Here is a 6,000-nt window from a genome sequence, read left to right as displayed (position 1 = left end):
TTTCCCCATCTTAGAAATCATGGAGGGGTCTGAAATTCACATTTAGAGACAGAATTAAGAAAAATATATAAGGAAATCACATTGTATGATTTTTAAAGATAGTTTTTGTCTTGCACTGCTGAACATAAGTATTTAAACACCTGAGAAACAGCAAAAATTCTGGCTCTCAAAGACCTGTTACTGTGTCTTTAAAAAGTCCACCTCTACTCCACTCATTAATCTAACTTAGTAGCACCTGTCTGAGCTCTTTAAAGACACCTGTTTACCCCACAGTCAGTCAGACGCCAACTACTACCATGGGCAAGAACAAAGAGCTGTCAAAAGACACCAGAGACAAAATTGTGGACCTCCACAAGGCTGGAAAGGGCTACGGGGAAATTGCCAAGCAGCTTGGTGAAAATAGATCAACTGTTGGAGCAATTGTTAGAAAATGGAAGAGGCTAAAGACAACATGTCAGTCTCCCTCGGACTGGGGCTCCTTGCAAGATCTCACCTTGTGGGGTATCACTGATGATAAGAAAGGTGAGGAATCAGCCCAGAACTACAAGGGAGGAGCTGGTCAATGACATGAAGAGAGCTGGGACCATAGTTTCAAAGGTCACTGTTGGTAGAACACTACGCCCAGGGCCGGCCTTTGGGGTGTGCCGGCTGTGTCGGCCGCACAGGGCGCCATAGCAACAGGGGCGCTGGGTGGCCGACAGCCCGCCACAAACTAACTAAGTCTACTTACTATTTTGTGGCGGCCGCCGGCCAACTAACAGCGCTGAAAGCGCACAAACTATTGGAAAGAGTGAGGAGGGGGCGGGGCTCGCGGACGCTCTGAGCTCCGCTCTGCTGCCTGTCTCTTTAAGAGAGCAGACCAGTGGCAGCTGCCGCACAGGCACATCTTCACTTTTGACGTTGCCACTGAGCTCCGCCCCCAGGGCCCGAGAGAGAAGAAGGAGCGAGCCCGAGCGCCAGCCAGCAGCCACAGCAGACTCAGTCTCTGCCAGGGAAGGCCCACGACACAGCCTGAGGCTGAGACAAGTTCCAAAAGAAGTTACAGGTATGGATCCCAATCCCATCTTCCACTGGCCCATGATGGAGTTGGAGAAATGTGTCGGGAGGGGGAGGGGGGCGACAGAAGGAGAGATGTGCTGCTGCTGCCACTGACCCATGGAGGGGAGAAATGTGCCATTGGGGGTGGGGGGGCTCATAGAGGACAGAGGGACAGTGTGCTTTCCTGCTACTACATCAAACCCCCCCCCCCCCCCAGGGATTTTGGGGGCCATTAAGAGTCGGTCTTTAACTCCTTGCTGCTGATGTTGAGTATGCACATAACCACCAATCATATTCCCCTCCCCCCAGCACATCAGTTACCTTTAGGAGGGGGGGGGGGGATATGATTGGTGGTTATGTGCACTGCATCATCCAACCCCTAATGCCCCCCAAAATGCCCGTGGGGGGGGGTGTTATGACAGGCAGGAGGGGCGATGTGTATGCGGGCCCTTGCCCTGCACTCGCTCAGCTGTGCTCGTATACATATCGTGCCCTGTGTCCACTGTCCTGTGCCCACTCTGCTAAAGCCTGGCATAGCCCAGCTATGCCCTGATTTACCAAAGCAGACATGCAGGAGCCGTGTGGTGATCATATTTATTGTATGTATGTGTGTGTCCGTTCCTGTGTGTGTGTGTGACTGTCCATCCCTGTGTGTGTGTGTGTGTGTGTGTGTGTATGACTGTCCGTCCCTGTGTGTGTGTATGACTGTCCGTCCCTATGTGTGTGTGTGTTTTTGTGACTGTCCGTCCCTGTGTGTGTGTGTCCGTCCCTGTGTGTGTGTCCATCCCTGTGTGTGTGTCCATCCCTGTGTGTATCACCATGCCCACAGTGTTCCTATGTTTTGACGCAGCTGCATCAGAAGTTCAGAACGTTCTGTGCGGGGCAAGAAGAAGAAGATGGAAGAGGAGGCAGCGCCAGCATGGAGTCCGTACGATAGACACAGGGAGGCACACTAAAGACGAAGGTAACACTTCCACATGATCTACACTAGTGTCATCTGTGGTTTTACATAAGACTGCAGGTAACACTACCACATTATTCAGCACTAGTGTTATCTGTGGTTTTACATAAGACTGCAGGTAACACTACCACATTATTCAGCACTAGTGTTATCTGTGGTTTTACATAAGATCAGGTAACACTACCACATTATTTAGCACTAGTGTTATCTGTGGTTTTACATAGGACTGCAGGTAACACTACCACATTATCAGCACTAGTGTTATCTGTGTTTTTACATAGGACCGGAGGTAGCAACACTACTACATTTTCGGAAATCAGAGAGCCATCACTGTGTTATCTGTATTCAGAGAGCTATGTGTTATTTGCGGTGTTACATAGGACTGCATGTGACATCTACTACATTATCTGTACTCAGAGTTATCACTGTGTTATCTGTAGTGTTACATAGGGCTGCAGGTGACATCTACTACATTATCTGTACTCGGAGTTATCACTGTGTTATCTGTAGTGTTACATAGGGCTGCAGGTGACATCTACTACATTATCTGTACTCAGAGTTATCACTGTGTTATCTGTAGTGTTACATAGGACTGCAGATAACATTTACTACATTATCTGTACACAGAGAGTTATCACTGTGTTATCTGTAGTGTTACATAGGGCTGCAGGTGACATCTACTACATTATCTGTACTCAGAGTTATCACTGTGTTATCTGTGGTGTTACATAGCACTGCAGATAAAACTTTTATGGTATATCCACAGGAGTCCCATAGATTCAGATACCGTATCATGTAGCAGCATTATGGGTCCCAAAAAACTGTCAGGTGCACAGAATCGAAAACGAAGGGCTCTTATGGATTTGGAGGACAAGAAGAGTGCTGGAGTAATAAAAAAATATTTTGGAACACCAGCACCTAGTGGTTCACAAACCAGAGAAGAAAAAGATGAAGAAAGCTGCAGTAGCCAAAGTGATGTACACCTTCAGCTCAGTGAGCCTTCAACATCTAGAACATCTTTGGAAGAAGAGGATTCTAATATACCTTCTGGCCCAGACCCTTTTGATGAAACCATAAGCACATATGAAAAATCAAGCTCGACAGATCCTGCTTTGTGGCCAAAATTGATATCTAAGAATATTGATAGTATTGTAGATGTTGGTCCTGTACAGGTACAAGGTGTTGATTTAATAAAAGATGCCTATAATCTGAATTTTTCTTCAGCATTCTATAAAAGAAAATTAGACAGTGGCGAAGAACAAACACGGCGATGGTTGGTATACCTGTACTCCTCATCTGCCAATAAAGTATTATGTTTCTCTCGCAAATTATTTGATAAGAATCCTAAAACATCGCTTGCCCTTGGAGGATCAGATGACTGGACACATATGTCAAATACTTTGAAATCGCATGAAACCTCCAGCGGCCATTTTACAGCCCAGCAGATGTGGACTGAAACACAACTGAGACTGAAATCAAAGCATGCGATTGATCAAAACTACCAAAATCTCATGAGCCTTGAAAGGCAACACTGGAGATCTGTGATGGGGAGGCTGTTAAATATTGTCCAGTTTTTAGCAGAGCGTAATCTGGCCTTCAGAAGCTCTTTGGATCGACTTTTTACATCTAATAATGGAAATTTTTTAGGTCTCGTCGAACTATTAGGAAAATATGACAGTGTGATGGCAGAACACTTACGCAGGGTGGTATTAAAAGAAACTGGTGACCACTACTGTGGAAAAACAATTCAAAATGAAATAATAAATCTTATGGCTAAACAGGTAATTGAGGACATTTTACAACGCTGCAGAAATGCAAAATATTTCTCCATTATTCTTGATTGCACTCCAGATATAAGCCATAAAGAGCAGATGTCTTTTACAATTCGATTTTTGGAAGATATTTCTGGAAATTTTCAAGTAAAGGAACATTTTCTTGGTTTTTGTAAAGTAGAGGATATGTCTGGAAAAGCATTGAGTGAGTTCCTCCTTGAATTTCTTGCAGGAAAAAATGTGGACATTGATAATTGTCGTGGACAAGGTTATGACAATGGAGCCAATATGGCAGGAAAAAACAATTCAGTCAAAAGTGTTAAACATAAACCCAAGAGCAGTATTTGTACCGTGTGGCTGTCATTGTCTTAATCTGGTTATTGGAGATGCAGTATGTTCATGCAAAGAGTCAATGCAGCTATTTGGTATCATTCAGCGCCTTTATGTTATATTCTCAGGATCCGTAAAGAGATGGAATATTTTGTCTGACCAGGCTTCTGGCCTCACTTTAAAGCCTTTGTGCACCACGCGGTGGGAATGCCGTATAAATTGCCTAAAACCACTAAGACATAATCTAGGCGAAATACAAGAAGCATTGATCGTTTTGTCTGAGGAAACCCAAACTGAACCAAACATTTGTCATGAGGCTAACACACTATCTCAGCAGATTGGGGAGTTTAAATTTATAATGTCATTGTGTGTACCTTTAACAGATCCCACGAAGAAATGTAAGATAGATTTTTTTTATGTTTTGGTTGATACTGCTGCTAAATCTTTGGAGGCGCGTTTTACTCAAATGGAACAACACAACAAAGTATGGAGATTTCTAAACGATATGAGACATCTTCCAGCAAGAGAAAACTTAAGGGACTTTTGCTTGCAGTTGCAGAAGGCATTAGAGAAGAGCAGCCAATCTGACATTAATGGTCTAGATCTTTCAGAGGAGCTTTGGCATATTCAAAGCCTACTACCTCAAGATGCCACAGCACCACACAATACACTCAATTTCATGGCCTGACTGACACATTTCCAAACACGTGGATAGCACTTCGGATTCTATTAATAATTCCTGTTTCTGTGGCGTCAGGAGAACGCAGCTTTTCCAGGTGAAAACTAATTATAACGTATCTAAGATCATCAATGACTGATGACGGACTAACCTCTTTATCAGTATTATCAATTGAAAGCGATGTATTGAAGATGTTGGACATGAACAACGTGATTGATGATTTTGCAAAGACAAAAGCACGTAAAGTTGTATTTTCAGGTTTAGATTAATATTATTACTTGTCAGGACAGGAAATGTATATTTTGTCTACCAACGTTCCCAGTTATTATTGCAATTGCACATATATTATCTCATTTAGCATTTTTTTTTCTGTATTTAATGTGTTTGACATACATTATTGTTACCAGTCAATCCAGTTATTTATTATTGTACTTGTTTGCACTTGCACTTAAATGATCTGTAATAAAAATAAAATATTTGTTACAAATATTTTTTCCTCTTTGTGCATGTTTATGTGACCAGGGGTAAGGTGCCACAAGGTTAGCTCGCACAGGGCGCCTAAACACCTAAGGCCGGCCCTGACTACGCCGTCATGGTTTCAAATCATGCATTGCACGGAAGGTTCCTCTGCTCAAGTCATCACATGTCCAGGCCCGTCTGAAGTTTGCCAGTGACCATCTGGATGATCCAGAGGAGGCATGGGAGAAAGTCATGTGGTCAGATGAGACCAAAGTAGAACTTTTTGGTCTAAACTTCACTCGTGTTTGGAGGAAAAAGAAGTATGAGTTGCATCCCAAGAACACCATCCCTACAGTGAAGCATGGGGGTGGTATCATCATGGTTTGGGGGTGCTTTTCTGCGAAGGGGACAGGACGACTGCACTGTATTAAAGGGTTTCTACCACCAGAAATGCTGTTTGCGATGCACTAATGTCAGCACTACATAACAGTATGTTTTTGACATTTCTCCGTGCAGCCGTTTTGGTAAAAAAAAGCACTTTTGTAATATGCTAATGAGCCTTTAGGTGCTATGTGGGCATAAAATCAGCACCTAGAGGCTCCGTCCACTCACCTTTTATCCCGCCACTTCTGGTATTTCTGGTGGTAGAAACCCTTTAAGGAGAGGATGAATGGGGTCATTTATTGTGAGACTTTGAGCAACAACCTCCTTCCCTCAGTCAGAGCATTGAAGATGGGTCATGGCTGGGTCTTCCAACATGA

The sequence above is a fragment of the Bufo gargarizans genome, chromosome 2 (assembly GCF_014858855.1).
Source record: "Bufo gargarizans isolate SCDJY-AF-19 chromosome 2, ASM1485885v1, whole genome shotgun sequence".
Classification (NCBI taxonomy): Eukaryota; Metazoa; Chordata; class Amphibia; order Anura; family Bufonidae; genus Bufo; species Bufo gargarizans.
The sequence above is the reverse complement of the archived record's forward strand: the minus strand, read 5'-3'. Positions refer to the sequence as shown.